This window comes from Bos indicus x Bos taurus, chromosome 16 (assembly GCF_003369695.1).
Source record: "Bos indicus x Bos taurus breed Angus x Brahman F1 hybrid chromosome 16, Bos_hybrid_MaternalHap_v2.0, whole genome shotgun sequence".
In the NCBI taxonomy this organism is placed as follows: domain Eukaryota; kingdom Metazoa; phylum Chordata; class Mammalia; order Artiodactyla; family Bovidae; genus Bos; species Bos indicus x Bos taurus.
In genome coordinates, this window is record NC_040091.1 from 58401334 (window position 1) to 58419797 (window position 18464).

At 41.1% G+C, this 18464-nt stretch overlaps 1 long non-coding RNA gene across 1 annotated transcript in view; it reads right to left on the reverse strand.

Annotated features, from left to right (window-relative positions):
* LOC113906791 overlaps nt 1-18464 on the reverse strand; it is a 254544-nt gene that overhangs the window by 207919 nt on the left and 28161 nt on the right. The window contains exon 2 of the long non-coding RNA XR_003514986.1: nt 73-173. This is a non-coding gene — a long non-coding RNA (uncharacterized LOC113906791). The remainder of the gene's footprint in view (nt 1-72; nt 174-18464) is intronic.

The window sequence follows — 18464 nt, forward strand, 5'->3', positions numbered from 1 at the left end:
GTTTTTAAATAAAGCTATTTAGATAGGAGAGCTGCACACAGTAAGTGGAGTTCAGATCCAAGAGTGACTCACCAGGTCCCTCAGTAAGGATGAGAACAATGAATTCAAAGGGCTCATGGCTGCCTCACTGGTGCTACGAGCAGTCAGCTTCCAAGCTCACTCATCAACAGAAACTGTTAAAAAGAAAATGATTTTTTTTTAAACTTAGATTTTTAATTAAAACACCTTATTTAAAGTATTAAAACAAACTTTAATACTTCCTGAAGTAGGTGGTCTTCTTTCAGAGAACTGCAAGATAGGGCAGAAAGCCAGAAGCTTTTATGGGAAAGAACAAGGACGATAGAAACAGAAAATACGATTGGCTGGGGTCATGGAGTCAACCTTGTGTGGAGAGAGTGGACTTAGCTTTGGGGGACAGGCTGAGTTTTTCTGTTCAGGAGTAGTATTTTCAGGGACAAGAAGGCTATCTTTATCCTACCCCAGGCTGAAGTGGCTCCATCATGGGCCTAGAAATATATTTCAACAGACCCCCAACCCAATTTTTAGCCCTGCCTCCCCCAATTTCCTTTATGTCCCTTAATTTCCCTATTTCTTTCCTCCCAAAACTAACACTAACACAGTAGGCTGGCACCCCCATGTTGCCTCTTGTTTCAACAGCTTTGGGACAAAACAGACCAGGGACTCCCTTTCTTTGCAGCTTGTGACCATATTCTATAACCTCCTTTCCAGGCACAGCCTCCCTCGGAAGCAAGCTCTCAGCTGTCCTCTGCCTCCAGCACCAGCCAACACCAGCTTTTGTCGTTAGCTTATCACCAACCAACCACAAGCTCCCAGGCCACCATGAGCTGCCAAGACAAGCTGTATCTGAGGGCCTCCTACACATACCCCTCTCTCTGGGCTTCTATTTCAACTGTGACAGTGGGGTCCAGAAGGCTTGGACCACCTCTTCCATGAGTCCCAAGGAGAAGCTTGAGGGTGCCCAGTGTTTCTTGTAGACACAAAACCAGTGCAGAGGCTGCTCTTGTTCTACTGAGAGCAACACCATCTCACGGTGTTGGATGGGCCAACACCATCCCAAGATGAATGGGGTAAAGCCCTGTACACCATGGAAGACATGGTGGCCCCGGAGAAGAACTTGACCCAGGCCTCTTGGAGTCTGTATCCCAAACTTTGCATGGACCAACGCCCAGCTCTTAACCCAGCAGAACCTGATGAGGCCCTCCCAGTGAGATCCCTCCCCCAAGTTCTCTGCTGTAGCTCCTCCCTGAAGTACCACATATATATTTCCTGAGTTTCTCAGATGCCAGAAAGCACCACCAGGTGGAGGAAATTAACCATGTGAGGACCATGAGCACATAAACCCCAGGCCTTCTGGAGCCTAAGGACTGATAATGGTAACCCCTGTGACTCAGCCCTGTTACCCACCATCAGTCAGAGAATTGTGCATGAGCTGATCACAAGCCCTACAATGTCCCTGTGACTCCTCAGTTCAGTCCAGTCACTCAGTCGTGTCCCACTCTTTGAGACCCCATGGACTGCAGCATGCCAGGCCTCCCTGTCCATCACCAACTCCCAGAGTTTACTCAAACTCACGTCTATCGAGTTAGTGATGCCATCCAACCATCTCATCCTCTGTCGTCCCCTTCTCCTCCTGCCTTCAATCTTTCCCAGCATCAGGGTCTTTTCCAATGAGTCAGTTCTTTGCATCAGGTGGCCAAAGTATTGGAGTTTCAGCTTCAGCATCAGTCCTTCCAATGAATATTCAGGACCAATTTCCTTTAGGATGGACTGATTGGATCTCCTTTCTATCCAAGGGACTCTCAAGAGTCTTCTCCAACACCACAGTTTAAAAGCATCAATTCTTCGGCGCTCAGCTTTCTTCACAGTCCAACTCTCACATCCATACATGACTACTGGAAAAACCATAGCCTTGACTAGACAGACCTTTGTTGGCAAATATGCTGTCTAGGGTTGGTCATAGCTTTTCTTCCAAGGAGCAAGTGTCTTTTAATTTCAAGGCTGCAGTCACCATCTGCAGTGATTTTGGAGCCTAAGAAAATAAAGTCTGTCACTGTTTCCACTCTTTCCCCATCTGTTTGCCCACCGTGGCCTTTAAAAATGCTTTCCTGATAAAACTCTTAGAGGAAAACATAGGCAAAACACTTGACATAAATTAAAGCAAGATCCTCTATGACCCACCTCCCAGAGTAATGGAAATAAAAACAAAAGTAAACAAGTGGGACCTGATTAAACTTAAAAGCTTTTGCACAGCAAAGGAAACTATAAGCAAGGTGAAAAGACAACCCTCAGAATGGGAGAAAATAATAGCAAATGAAACAACTGATTGAGGATTAATTTCCAAAATATATAAGGACCTCATATAACTCAAAGCCAGAAATACAAATAACCCAATCAAAAAGTGGGGAAAAGACCTAAACAAATTTTTCTCCAAAGAAGACATACATATGGCTAACAAACACATGAAAAGATGCTCAGCATCATTCATTATTCCATTCAGTTCAGTTCAGTCACTCAGTCATGTCCGACTCTTTGCAACCCCATGAATCGCAGCACGCCAGGCCTCCCTGTCCATCACCAACTCCCAGAGTTCACTCAGACTCACATCCATCAAGTCAGTGATGCCATCCAGCCATCTCATCCTCTGTCGTCCCCTTCTCTTCCTGCCCCCAATCCCTCCCAGCATCAGAGTCTTTTCCAATGAGTCAACTCTTTGCATGAGGTGGCCAAAGTACTGGAGTTTCATTATTAGAGAAATGTAAATCAAAATTACAATGAGATATCACATCATACCTGTCAGAATGGCCCTCATCAAAAAGTCTACAAACAATAAATGCTGGAGAGGGTGTGGAGAAAAGGGAACCCTCTTGCACTGTTGGTTGTAAATTGATACAGTCACTATGGAAGATGGTATGGAGATTCCTTTAAAATCTAGGAATAAAACCACCATATGACCCAGCAATCCCACTCCTAGGCATATACCCTGAAGAAACCACAATTGAAAGAGACACATGTATCCCATTGTTCACTGCAGCACTATCTACAATAGCTAGAACATGGAAGCAACCTAGATGTCCATCGATAGATGAATGGATAAAGAAGTTGTGGTACATATATACAATGGAATATTACTCAGCCACAAAAAGAAACACGTTTGAGTCACATTCTAATTCTAATGTGAATTCTAATTCTAATTCATTCTAATTCTAATTCTCTTATGAGGTGGATGAACGTAGAACCTATTATATGGAGTGAAATGAGTCAAAAAGAGAAAGATAAATATCGTATTCTAACACATATACACAGAATCTAGAAAAATGGTACTGAATAATTTATTTACAGGGCAACAATGTAGGAACAGACATAGAGAATAGACATGGACATGGGGAGAGGGGACGAGAGGATGAGATGTATGGAAAGAGTAACATGGAAACTTATATTATCATATGTAAAATAGATAGCCAACAGGAATTTGCTGTATGGCTTAGGAAACTCAAACACGGGCTCTGTATCAACCTAGAGGGGTGGGATTGGGAGTGAGATGGAAGGGAGTTTCAAAAGGGAGGGGATATATGTATATCTATGGCTGATTCATGTTGAGGTTTGATAGAAAACAGCTAAATTCTGTAAGGCAATTATCCTTCAATAAAAAATAAATAAAATTTAAAAAATGCTTTCCTGAAAGCCTTCAGGGAATTTGGGTTTTTACTGGGGGTGGGTGGCATAAGCACCCTTCTCCTTACAGGGCCCTGCAATAAACCTTTCTCTGCTCCAAACTCCGATGTTTCAGTTTCATTGACCTCACTGTACACCATGAATGCACCATGAATGTGAACTTGCATGCAGTAACTGAACAACTCCTTAGATGAGGAGGTGAAGCTCATCAAGAAGATGGCAACCACCTGACTGCACCCCGCAGGCTGGCGCCCCACCCCGCCCCCAGACTGGGCTGAACAAGGATCTCGTCCAAGGCTCACCCTCCAGCACCGGAGCCTCTGGAACCCAGCAGCCTTTGGGGGGGGGGGGGGGGCCTTTTGCATCCCCTGTATCAAGGCTTCCACCTGAGTCTCTCCCTGCAGCCACCAGGCAGCTTTTTAAAGACCCTGGAGCCTTGGACCCAGCTGTGGAACAAATGGAAACAATAAAGCCTTTTGCAGAAGGAAAAAAAAAAGAAGAAACGAATAAGGTTCCCTGCAGTCTGCCTACTTCACAGGTTAGCCTCATCAAAAGAACTCCAGAGTATGGTTATTATAAATATTGTCCTATTTTGGTGTCTTTGAGGTTAGGCTTAAATCAGAATCATTCACTTAGTAGTCCAGGGGGTGTTGGTGGGAATAGAGACATGGATACATTTTAGGATATTAGGGGGAAAGAAAAACAAAAACCATCCAGCATATCCAGCTTTCTTCCAAATTAAAGTGCAAATCAGGTTCTGTTTCACTCCTTTTTCCTCTCAGTACCTGCCTTCTCTCCTCAGTTTCCAGAGAATAAGCCCACCCATCTTGATTGTTTAAAAGAGAAAGGAGCTGCTATTCTTAGCCAGGGAAGATTCACTTGTGTTGCGCTAACAACCTGCCTTTCTATCCTTTCCCCTGAGAGCACATCTCTTTCTTTAATGCAGTGGTTCTCAGCATAGTTACATATTAGAATCACCTGGGGGTGCTCTTTTAAAAATACCAACACTCAAGCTCCATCTCCAGTGCTTCTGACCTAATTGCTCTGGAGAGTGGTTCTAATATTCAGCCAGGTTGATGACAACTGCTCTACCACGTGAAATAAATTCATCATCTATGTCCCTACCCTCAAAAAGCAACCAGCTTCTCCCCCGACTCTGCTAGTATAAGAGTTCAGTTCTATTCATGATCTGCTTAGATTTAGATGGCTGGGTTTTTTTTTTTTTATTAGGTTTGGGGGTGCATTTTAATCAATTAGAGAATTAAGACCTTTATCCTTCAATAAGATGTCAGGATATTACTTGAACCAACTCATTCCTCTTTGACAAAAATATTTTTGAAAATATTAACCAAAGTCTAAGATTCTGTGAGATTCCCAACTCACTATGAGAGGTCTTAGGGTCATTTCATCCAGTATCTCACAACAATAGGCTGCATCAGAATCACCTGGGCCCTGCTCAATGACCCATGATAAACATCTAGATTGCCAGGTCCCATCTCCCAGAAATTCTGACTCAGTAATTCTGAAGTAGGGACATGAATCTGAGGCTAAAAGGTCCTAGACTATTCTGCTGCATGACCAATTTGGGGAAGCACTCATTTTGATGATTTCTCTCTTGTATGAATAGATATGAATGCCTTAATTTCTTCAATAATGTTCTTCAATCATTCTCTTTTCAAACAGTGCCCAGACTTTGAACTGTGTTGACACCCCTCCCTTAGCATCCCTACTAAAACTGTCCTTTTTACAGTTAGAAGTTATGTGGAAGGTTCTTCAAGGAAGTTTAGGGTTATGTTTAGAGTTGAATTGGAGAAGGCAATGGCACCCCACTCCAGTACTCTTGCCTGGAAAATCCCATGGATGGAGGAGCCTGGTAGGCTGCATTCCATGGGGTCGCTAAGAGTCAGACACAACTGAGCGACTTCACTTTCACGTTTCACTTTTATGCATTGGAGAAGGCAATGGCAACCCACTCCAGTGTTCTTGCCTGGAGAATCCCAGGGACGGGAGCCTGGTGGGCTGCCGTCTATGGGGTCTCACAGAGTCGGACACAACTTAGTGAACTAAACAACAGAAGAGAGTATGGGAAGGGATGGGAAAAAAGTCCTATAAGGGACAGTACTGAGAAGCCTCCAAGTTGAGTCTGACATTGGGAAAGAAAAAAAAAAAAATCAAAGAGAGTGAAAGTAGCATCAGCCACATGTCCCAACCCCTAGTACTCTGACTACATGTCTTCAGACTGTTCACTTCCAAATGATCAAAAACCTGATGCAACCCAAAAAGTCTTTTTTTTTTTCAGAGCAGTATCTGTCATACAGATGTCATACAGGGCTCCACCACCTTTGTCACAGGCTTTTTACCAAGCCCCAACGCCCCTCCTTGCTTCCTGCCTACAGAAACCTTTCCTATAGCTCAGCGGGTAAAGAATCCACCTGCAACACAGGAGACTCAGGAGACAGGGGTTCGATCCCTGGGACAGGAAGATCCTCTGGAGAAGGAAATGACAACCTGTTCCAGTACTCTTGCCTGGAAAACCCCATGGGTGGAGGAGCCTGGCAGGCTCCAGTCCAGAAGGGTTGTAAAGAGTCGGACATGACTAAACATGCAGGCAAGGCAGAGAAAAGTGGAGGGGTGCTGGCCTCCAGCTAGAGTCGCACAAATGTGGGTTGAGATTGGGATCCAAGGAGCCAGTGTTTGGGGCATTTGTCACTAAATCCCTTTGATTTCTCTCTTTGTAAAAAAATAAATAAAAATCACTGAGCATCTGTTAGGTATCATGCATTTACACACACATTATCTCATTTCTTCCTCAACATAGCCCTAAGAAACAGGATTACCATTTACATTTTACAGATAAGGAAACTGAAGCTTAAAGAAGTGGCATGACTAACCCAGGGAAGTAGAGACAAAAATCAAACCCAGGTCTCCATTACCCAGAACAGGGCTCCTTCCACAGTAACTCAGCTGCCTCTAGACTTAAGCTTCAGGCTTTGGCCCAGTAGAACTAAAATGTCATCATTTTTCCTATTAACTGCTGCGTTTGCAATTTGAAGGAGGCATTCACATTAAGAGAGTTACTAAAAGCTGTAGTGGGTTTAGGAGACAAATGCATCAGAGGGCATCCCTTTATTACTTTGTGGTCTCTTTCCTAAATTATCTTCACTCTATTGGTGCCCTCACAGTGGTCCCTTACAGTCCCCTGTCTTTCATTCAGAATAATTTTCTAGCAATCTTCCCATCCTGATGGATTATATTCAGGATTATTTTTAGGGATCCCTGGTGGCTCAGAGAGTTAAAGAATCATGCGCCTGCAATGCTGGAGACCTAGGTTCAATTCATGGATTGGGAAGATCCCTTGGAGGAACGCATGGCAACCCACTCCAGTATTCTTGCCTGGAGAATCCCCAGGGACAGAGGAGCCTGGTGGGCTACAGTCCCTGGGGCCGCAAAGAGTCAGACATGACTGAGCAACTAAGCACAGGAATAATTATGACAGCAATCACTTTTGCTGTTTTATTTTTTAATTAATTTTATTGGAATATAGTTTATTTACAATGTTGTATTAGTTTCTGCTATACAGTAAAGTGAATCATGGTGTGATCACTGACCTAGAGCCAGACATTCTGGAATGTGAAGTCAAGTGGGCCTTAGAAAGCATCACTATGAACAAAGCTAGTGGAGGTGATGGAATTCCAGTTGAGCTATTTCAAATCCTGAAAGATGATGCTGTGAAAGTGCTGCACTCAATATACCAGCAAATTTGGAAAACTCAGCAGTGGCCACAGGACTGGAAAAGGTCAGTGTTCATTCCAATTCCAAAGAAAGGCAATGCCAAAGAATGCTCAAACTACTGTACAATTGCACTCATCTCACATGCTAGTAAAGTAATGCTCAAAATTCTCCAAGCCAGGCTTCAGCAATATGTGAACTGTGAACTTCCTGATGTTCAAGCTGGTTTTAGAAAAGGCAGAGGAACCAGAGATCAAATTGCCAGCATCCGCTGGATCATTGAAAAAGCAAGAGAGTTCCAGAAAAACATCTATTTCTGCTTTATTGACTATGCCAAAGCCTTTGACTGTGTGGATCACAGTAAACTGTGGAAAATTCTGAAAGAGATGGGAATACCAGACCACCTGACCTGCCTCTTGAGAAATCTGTATGCAGGTCAGGAAGCAACAGTTAGAACTGGACATGGAACAACAGACTGGTTCCAAATAGGAAAAGGAGTACGTCAAGGCTGTATATTGTCACCCTGCTTATTTGACTTATATGCAGAGTACATCATGAGAAATGCTGGACTGGAAGAAACACAAGCTGGAATCAAGATTGCTGGGAGAAATATCAATAACCTCAGATATGCAGATGACACCACCCTTATGGCAGAAAGTGAAGAGGAACTCAAAAGCCTCTTGATGAAAAGTGAAAGTGGAGAGTGAAAATGTTGGCTTAAAGCTCAACATTCAGAAAACGAAGATCATGGCATCCAGTCCCATAACTTCATGGGAAATAGATGGGGAAACAGTGGAAACAGTGGCAGACTTTAATTTGGGGGGCTCCAAAATCACTGCAGATGGTGACTGCAGCCATGAAATTAAAAGACGCTTACTCCTTGGAAAGAAAGTTATGACCAACCTAGATAGCATATTCAAAAGCAGAGACATTACTTTGCCAACAAATGTCTGTCTAGTCAAGGCTATGGTTTTTCCTGTGGTCATGTATGGATGTGAGAGTTGGACTGTGAAGAAAGCTGAGTGCCGAAGAATTGATGCTTTTGAGCTGTGGTGTTGGAGAAGACTCTTGAGAGTCCCTTGGACTGCAAGGAGATCCAACCAGTCCATTCTGAAGGAGATCAGCCCTAGGATTTCTTTGGAAGGAATGATGCTGAAGCTGAAACTCCAGTACTTTGGCCACCTCATGCAAAGAGTTGATTCATTGGAAAAGACTCTGATGTTGGGAGGGATTGGGGCAGGAGAAGGGGATGACAGAGGATGAGATGGCTGGATGGCATTACTGACTCAATGGACGTGAGTCTGGGTGAACTCCGGGAGTTGGTGATGGACAGGGAGGCCTGGCGTACTGCGATTCATGGGGTCACAAAGAATTGAACACTATTGAGTGACTGAACTGAACTGAAAGTGAATCAGTTATACATATACATATATCCCCTCTTTCTTAGACTTTTTTTCCCATAGAGGTCACTACAGAGTACTGAGTAGAGTTCCCTGTGCTACATGATAGGTTCTTATTCAGTTATCCACTTTATATATAGTAGTGTGTATATGTCAATGCCAGTCTCCCATTTTTAGTGAGTGTTTAACATACCAAGAAACTGAATTAAGCACTTCATAGGCATTATCTCACTTAATCCTTACTGTACGCTTGAGACCAGTTCAGTTAGTATCTCTGTTTTACACAGGAGAAAATTAAGACATAGAATTAATTTAACTTAGTTGAGACCTCACAGCCACTTAATAGTTACTCTAGAAATTCATACCCATTTTAAACCCCAGAGTTCACATGCCTAAACCAACCTAGATGAGTCAAGAGAACCCTGAAACTCTCAGGCCAGTCTATTCAGAAGCAGCACATAGCCCACATCAGAGTTCAACAAAGAAAGATGAGCATGAGGTTATAATTCTAAGAATTTTAACCCTAAAATTTATATAGACCCACAAAAGACCCTGAACAGTCAAAGCAATCTTGAAGAAAGAACAAAACTTTCTGATTTTAAACTATTTTGCAAAGCATAGTAATCAAAACATAATAGTATTAAACAGTTCACAGAGGATGAAATGGTTAGATAGCATCACTGACTCAATGGACATGAATTTGAGCAAACTCTGGGAGATAGTGAAGGACAGGGAAACCTCGCCTGCTGCAGTCCATGGGGTCTCAAAGAGTTGGACATGACTTAGCGACTGAACAACCGCAACAATTCAATATCAAAAAAAAAAAAAGCAATCAAAAATGGATGTACTGTACAGCAAGGTGACGATAGTTCATAATGCTATACACTGTGTATTTGAAAGTTGCTAGGAGAATAAAAGTTCTTACAACAAGAGAAAAATAGTAACTACGTGTAGGAATGTTAACCAGACTTCTTGTAGTGACAAAAAAATGAACTCATTTGCAAACAGATCTAGTTCTTACATTTGACAAGAGAAAGAGAGGATATTGGAAGCTCTTCTGAAACGTTAACTTGGGAGAAGAGGAAACAGAGAAAGACCATGAAAGGAAAACCAATCATTCCTCATCAAGCATGCACAGGGAGTTTACACTTCGAAACATACTCTCTGTTTCACACACTTACCAACGAGGCAAAACATGAAAATAGAAAAAAGTTAAAGAGACAAGCTCAACAACCAAAATAAAGTTTCTATGATCCAGAAATAGAATAGAAAGACAAAATGGTAAGTGGAGCGAAAGCTGCAGCCTGCTGGATTCTGGGTCTGTATACAAAAAGGGTGGCCAGGAAGTTGACCATCAAGACAGAGGAATCGAAGAATGCCCATGAGTTCAGGCCCAGAGTTTGGTAGGGAGATTTTCCTGTCCCACAACCTCCCTTTGGCCAGAACTACCAGAGTGGCTAGAAGACCAGATACATCCTCTCCATCAGAAATTGAACTCAGTAGCTCATGACATAGTGAATGCATCTGTGCTATCCCCAACCTCACTTCAGAACAAGAGTTCCAGTGGGTATAAACCTGACGTGGCAGAAGCAAGATAGAATGAATGACAAAGCCCCTGGACATGGAGGATGAGTACAGAGTGAAGGGGCGGACTTCCCTGGTGATAAAGTGGATAGCAATCCACCTGCCAGTTAAGTGGGCATGGGTTCAATCCCTGGTCTGAGGAGATTCCACCTGCTGTGTGGCAACTAAAGCCGAGGCACCACAACTGTTGGAGCTCGTGTGCTCTAGGATCCACGAGCGACAACTACTGAGCTCCACGTGCCTAGAGCCTGTGCTCTGCAACAGGAGAAGCCATTGCACTGAGAAGTCCGTGCACTGCTGCGAAGAGCAGCCCCTGCTCGTCGCAACTAGAGAAGGTGGGCATGAAGCAGGGAAGATCTAGTGTAACCAAAAATAAATAAATAAATAATTTTTACAATAAAAGAGTAAAGAGGGGAAAGGAGACACAGAGAGAGAGAGACAAAGAGAAAGAGAGAGAGAAGGAGAGGGAGACGTGAGACCAACAGTATTTAGCCAGAAAACTAAAATTTCAAAACACCAGAAGAAATTTAATGCTAAGAAAAACAGTCAACAGAATCACTCTCTGAACATAAATTCATCCCAGACTAAATTACCTTTATGAAACAGTCTGACAGAGATTTTTTTTCAAATTGTATTGGAGTGTAGTTGCTTTACAATGTTATGTTAGTTTCTGCTGTATAACAAAGTGTATCACCTATATATATATATACATATATATCCCCTCTTTTTTGGATTTCCCTCCCCTTTAGGTCACCACAGATCAATGAGCAGAGTTCCCTGTGCTACACAATAGGTTCTCATTTGTTATCTGTTTTATGCATAGTAGTGCATATGTGTCATTCTCTGACAAAGTTGCATTTACATAACTCAAAGTAATAAAGTCACAACTTCCATTTAAAAAGAGTAATTGTGAAACTACAGAACCCAGATGGGAATGAGAAGATCCCAACTAGCTTGACTGTGATGATCATTTCATTTTATAATGTATAGCTATATCAAATCACAAAGTACACCTTACATGCTATATAATTTGCATTTATCAATACCTTAGTAAATCTAGGGAGGGGAATCTTATAAATGAGAGACATCACAAAATTTAAATCTCAAATAGTGAGATAAACTCTAGATTGGACATTCAAAGAAATAATTCATATGTTGAAAAATTTTTATACAGAGAAGTTCACGCAGAAAACATCACAGAGAAAACAAAAATATAAATTAAAAGGCAATTAAGAAACAAGAGAATGGAATGAAAAATATCTAGTGCTATCCCAGAAGTTAAAGAACTAAGAATTTTCCAGAATTAATAATACAAGAATCATCAAATCAAGTCTGCCTTCGGACTTCTGAGCAGGAAAAGTAAAGATAAATCTACCTCTAACACTAGTAAACCTGTGGAACATCAAGGAGAAAAGAAAAAGAGAAAAATGCCTCAGAACCCCAAAGAGAAAAGCCAAATTGCCCCCAAAAGAATGACATTAAAATGATGGCACACTACTTGCAACAAAGAGGATAACTGACAATGGAGTTATGTCTAAATGCTGAGGAAAAATAAATATTAAATTAGAATTATATATATTTTAATATAAATTTATTTATTTTAATTGGAGGCTAATTACTTTACAATATTGTATTGGTTTTGCCATACATCGACATGAATCCGCCACGGGTGTACACGTGCTCCCCATCCTGAACCCCCCTCCTACCTCCATCCCCATCCCATCCCTCTGGGTCATCCCAGTGCACCAGCCCTGAGCATCCTGTATCCTGCATCAAACCTGGACTGGCAATCCATTTCACATATAATATACATGTTTAAGTGCCATTCTCCCAAATCATCCCACCCTCTCCCTCTCCCACAGAATCCAAAAGACTGTTCTACACATCTGTGTCTCTTTTGCTGTCTCACATACAGGGTTATCGTTACCATCTTTCTAAATTACATATATATGTGTTATTATACTGTATTGGTGTTTAGGGACAAAATAAAGGTAGTTTTTAGTCACACACAAAAAAAGAAAAACAAAGAATGTCTTCTCCATATATCCTCACTCACACAAAAGGATGTACTTCAGCAAAAAGTGGATACAGAAGGAAAGCATGGAATGCAAGAAATAAAAAAACATGAGAACAGAAAATAATTTAAGTTGATAAATTTAATTAACTACTGGCTATAAAAATCAAAAACATTTTTATATGTTAAAAAAAAAGTAAAGTTAAACTTTAGACCGCAATAACATGATGCAATAGATAAACTCAATTCAAAAGGATGGTAGGTCCATATTATGTGCAAAAGAAGGATAAAAGTGCTTAACAACTTGAAATTATTACTAATTATTTATAGTAAAGTGTGTATTTTTTAAGGTTAGGGGGAGCTATCAACAAAAAGTACTACCATCTTTATCTTCCAAACCAACAGAGGAAAACTAAGGGGTTGATGATGGGAGTATAAAAACTTTATCAATGCACAGATGGCAAAAAGACAAAAAATAAAAGAAACAAGGGGAAAGAATGATAAAAACACAAAATAAAAATGTCAAAATAAGTCCAAATATATCACTGCGTGGTGTGCATGTGCAGATTAAACTCTCAATAAAACATCAGAGAACATCATATTGGAATTTGTTTTTAATACACCTATTATTGCTGAAAACAGACACACCTAAAGCAAAACATCCAAAAAATTCAAAATAAAGGGTACACCACTTAGGAGAGTATTTTCTCAATATTTAATAAAATCCAAGATGTCCAAAATTCTTATTTCCTGGTAATACATCATAGAACAGTTTTTTAAACTCCAGTCTATGACCCAATCCTGGGTCATAAAATCAATTTAGTGAATTGCAATCAGCACTTTTTTTAGATGAAAAGAAAAAAGGATGGGAAAAGGAATAAATAGAATAGGATAGGAAAGCATGGGTAAAGACAGGACAGAACAGAATAGAAATCAAAGTAAATATCACAGTGCTTCATGGAAATAAGAATATACAGTTTGAAAAAACTTTCCTTTGTGGGGTGTATACTCACGAGTAAGAAATATGCATGTACTACATTTGTGATGGAAAGTTCATCTCTTCCTTTTTTCATTTTAAGTTTCAAAAACTCTAGCCTAGGACTTGCAAGCATGAGCCAAAAGACATACTATGAAGTTTACCGCAATATTATTTGTAATCAGGAAAAATTGGAAATATCTTGGAAGTTGATCAATAGGAGAACAGATAAGTTAATTGAGGTAAATAAATACACACACAAAAAGCAAATAAACTTAATCTTTGTATGTCAACATAAATAAATCTCAAAAACAAAATATGGCATGAATAAAAGCAAGCTATAGAAAGACATACATAAGATATTCACCATATGCTAAAAATTTTGCAAAGTTTGAGAGCAAGTAAAACAATAGCTTGTATGATTACAAATACACACATATATTATATAGAGTAATGGTATAAAAACTTGTATGGGATGATAAATTCAGAGGATAGTTAACCCTTGGAAATCGAGTAGTGACAGATAATGGAGTCAGGGAAGACTTCACAAGAGGTAGTTTTCAATCCACAATGTTTTCTTTTATTTTTTGTTTATTTATTTTTTGGCCATATGTATGTTATGTGGGATCTTAGTTCCCCAACCAAGGGATTTAACCCACTCCCCTGCACCAGAAGCATAAAGTCTTAATCACTGGACCACCAGAGAAGTCCCTAAATCCATAAGGTTTTAACAAAAAAAATGTAGACGTAAATATAAGGGAAATGTTAAGATTTGATAAAGCTGGCAGCGATATATGCGTGTCAATAATTTGCTCCTTATGTGCTTTCCATATGTTGGAAAACTTTTATGGCCCCAAATTATAAAGTTTACAAAATCTGTGGTTTTTAGTTCCTGTGCTAATCACAAATGATTAGCATGAGATTCTGTCCTCCCCAAACTTTACATATTTGGCTCATCAATATAGCAAATATTGACCCATTATCTTACTTCCAGACAAGCAAACACGGTCAGCTTTTCCATAGTCACACGAGGCAAAAGAAAGTTCCCTGAGTTGTGAACCTGATAAACGTATTTTTTCCTGCAGCAGAAGCAGAGTTAGAACTCAGCTCTATGTATATATGTCAAAAAGGCCACCACGTTAACCCCGAGTGCAATATAGTTTCCACTGTGCTTCTGATGAGCAAAAGACAGATGTGTGACTTTACTCCACCTAATGAACATTTCAATCTTCCAATAAACACCCTAATAAAGAAAAATTGAGATTTAACTCACTTTTATTATCACAACCGACATGTTGCAAGGTTTTAATTGGGCTGAAAACAGCTCCCAATAATAATACCCTCCTTAATTGATTCATTAAAGGAGCCCCTACTGAGACAGAAGCACTAGTTTCAGGAAAAAGGAATGAAATAAGCCCTGATTTCCCACTGAGTGGCTATGATCCCTCTGCCATCAACTCTCTAGGCCACTGAAGAGGATGTTAAGAGTGGCCAATGCCTGAAATTGTTCTGCTCATCCCAAAGTGGCCATGGACCGAAACACGGTCCTCACACACTCACCACTCACTTAGCAGGGTAACAAAAGAGAAAGCTGGAACTTGACAATATTCTGTCTTTGTATGAAATGAATCAGCATATAAATAACCACAAGTGAGAATGCATTGATAGCAAGAAATGAAAGGTTTTTACAAGACTGAACAAAAATCACCACCACATCCCAGCTTGGCTGGGCAAGGAGCAGAGAGGGCAGGGGCAGAAGAGGAAAGACTTATGAAGAACAAATGGAAATCATCTATTTGTGGGGAAATTAGCGTTGATCATATAATACAGAAAATAGAGTGTGCTTAGAGGCATGGCATCTGCAATCGGGTAGACTTGGAAGTCTGTCCTGCTCTTGCACTTATCAGCTCTGTCACGCTGGACAGGTGAGCCATCTAAACCCTGGTTATAAAATAGGAGTGATAATCACCTACCACAGCAGCCAGAGTACATCAGATCATATTCTTCTGCTCAGAACCCTCTGAGGGCGCCTCATTATATTCCTACCCTATCTGCACCTTCCGTTAACTCTCTGGTGTCATCTCCTTCTCCCCTCCTCCAATTCACTCCACACTGAGCCACACCTCTCCCCCTGCTCTCAGAAGTACCCAGTGTGATATATGTGAAATCTAGGAAAATGGTAAAGATGATCTTATTTGTAAAGCAAAACATAGAGAACAAACATATGGATCTAAGGAGGAGAGAGGGAGAGTGATGAACTGGGAGACTGAGATTGACATAAAATAGATAACTAATAAGAACCTACTGTATAGCACAGGGAACTCTACTCAATGCTCTGTGGTGACCATAATGGGAAAAAAATCCAGAAAAGAGCAGATATGTGTATAACTATAGCTGTTATACAGTATAACAGCTATACAGTAGAACGATGACATTGTAAAGCAACTATACTCCAATAAAAATTAATTTAAAAATAAAGAAAGATGAAATATTAAAAAATGTAAGTACCCAGCATGCTCTCACCCCTGGCCTTCACTGGTTCGCCTTTCCTCCAGTTCTCTGCAGCACTCATTCCTTCATATCTGCCAAGTCTTCCATCCAACGTCATCCACCACCACCCTATTTAAAATGGCAAACTGTCCCTCTGCATACTCCAAATACCCTCATCTCCTCTATGCCTTTTTTTCCTTTTTTTTTTTTTTTTGCATAACACTCATTACCTTCTAGTATACCATATAACTCAATTACTTCATCTGTTGTTTATACTTCCCTGCTGTTTGGCTCACTGATCTATCCCAAATGCCTAAAACAATGAAGAGCAGATACCAGGTGCTTAATTTTTGTTATACTAAACACTCATAAGATTGTTCTGATGACTAAATTAGATAGTGCATGCCAAGCACTTAGCTCAGTATGGGCACACAGAAGCACTCAGTAAATATTATCTGTTGTTATCATCATGGTTACTATTACTGTCATCATTGTTTTCCATCTGACGTGAGGATATTATTAAACAATCAAATCACAGTTCTTCCAGACATTGGTTCCTGAAGATGAAAGACCTAGAGTTAATTGACTAGAGTTTGCTGACACTATATGATATCTTGTTATGTACAGACAACCCTGCCAATGATGAAAGGTACCAGGTTACCTGCAGTTCCCCTCCCCTAACTCATCTAGTCACACAGGGCTTGGGACAGCTGCTAAGTCAAGAATGTGTATCAGGGTACATCTAGGAACTGCTGCTCTCCCTTGACCTGTTAGGACTGCACTGCCTGTAAATACCAACTTGACAGCAAGAGGCTAGAAAGCATTTTGTTTTACGATTAACAAAAGGTAAAGAAAGGGACAGAGAGAGGGACTGGTCTGCCTTGGCTATCGAAGTCCCCAGAATTTAAGCTTCCACTCCATTCTCTGAGACATTTGTGTTTCTGTCCAGAAAAAGAAGAGAACAGCCATCTGCCCACCCCATAACTTCCCAGGCACTAATGAGATGCCTTCCTCGTTGTCAGACACTTAGGAGCTCCTGTGATAAAGTGGTGTCCTGGGTAAATAATGACTGGAACAGACACATCAGTTCCAAGTTCAACTGCATCTTCTATTTCCTAAACATTAAGGAGTACAGGATCCGCCAAGGCAACGAGCCCTTCAGCATTCAGAGCCAAAGCTCGCTCTCCTCTTCTCAGCCGGTAAACCATGTGAAGAGCACATGGCAGCCAAGATCCCTTTCCCAATGTGCTCAGTTCCCTTTGCATACTGTAGATGGGCACCTGCATAAGGAAACACGGGTCAGTGCATGTGAGAATACAGATGCCATCAACTTGCCATTTACAGAATGTCAGGAGGCAGGAGAGGGCAGGGGTTCAAAAGCACCAGCAGTTGAGCAGCAGTGTGCTCTGTTCAAATCCTGAATGTGCCCATTAGCATCTGTGTGAACTCAGGCCAGTCATTTTCTCTCTCTGAGCCTTGGCTTCCACATCTGTGAATTGTGTTGATGATACATAACTCATGAAACTTATAGATAGCTAAATGAAATCAATTAACAAGGAGTCAGAGCACAGTACGGAAAGGCAAAGGCACCCCACTCCAGTACTCTTGCCTGGAGAATCCCATGGACGGAGAAGCCTGGTAGGCTGCAGTCCATGAGGTCGCTAAGAGTCCGACATGACTGAGCGACTTCACTTTCACTTTTCACCTTCATGCATTGGAGAAGGAAATGGCAACCCACTCCAGTGTTCTTGCCTGGAGAATCCCAGGGACAAGGGAGCCTGGTGGGCTGCCGTCTATGGGGTCGCACAGAGTTGGACACGACTGAAGTGACTTAGCAGCAGCAGCAGCAGCAAAGCATAGTAAGTGCTCAGTGAAACATTTTGAAGTGTGGAGGATCTGCAGCAACAGAAAGCTTGAATGCCAATACATTCAGTTATCTATTCATTATATCATTCATCACATTAGTTAGTTAATTCAGTCTCTCAGTCATGTATGACTCTTTGTGACCCCATGGACTGCAGCATGCCAGGACTCCCTGTCCATCACCAACTCCCAGAGTTTACTCAAACTCATGTCCATTGAGTCAGTGATGCCATCCAACCATCTCATCATCCTCTGTCGTCCCCTTCTCCTCCTGCCTTCAATCTTTCCCAGCATCAGGGTCTTATCCAATGAGTCAGTTCTTTGCATCAGGTGGCCAAAGTATTGCAGTTTCAGCTTCAATATCAGTCCTTCCAATAAATATTCAGGACTGATTCGCTTTGCGATGGACTGGTTGGATCTCCTTGCTGTCCAACGGACTCTTAAGAATCTTCTCCAATACCACTTCAAAAGAATCAATTCTTCAGCGTTCAGCTTTCTTTATAGTCCAACTCTCACATCCATATGTGACCACTAGAAAAAAACATAGCTTTGACCAGACGGACCTTTGTTGGCAAAGTAATGTCTCTGCTTTTAAATAAGCTGTCTAGGTGGTCATAAATTTTCTTCTAAGGAGTAAGCGTATTTTAATTTCATGGCTGCAGTCACCATCTGCAGTGATTTTGGAGCCCAAAAAAATGAAGTCTGCCACTATTTC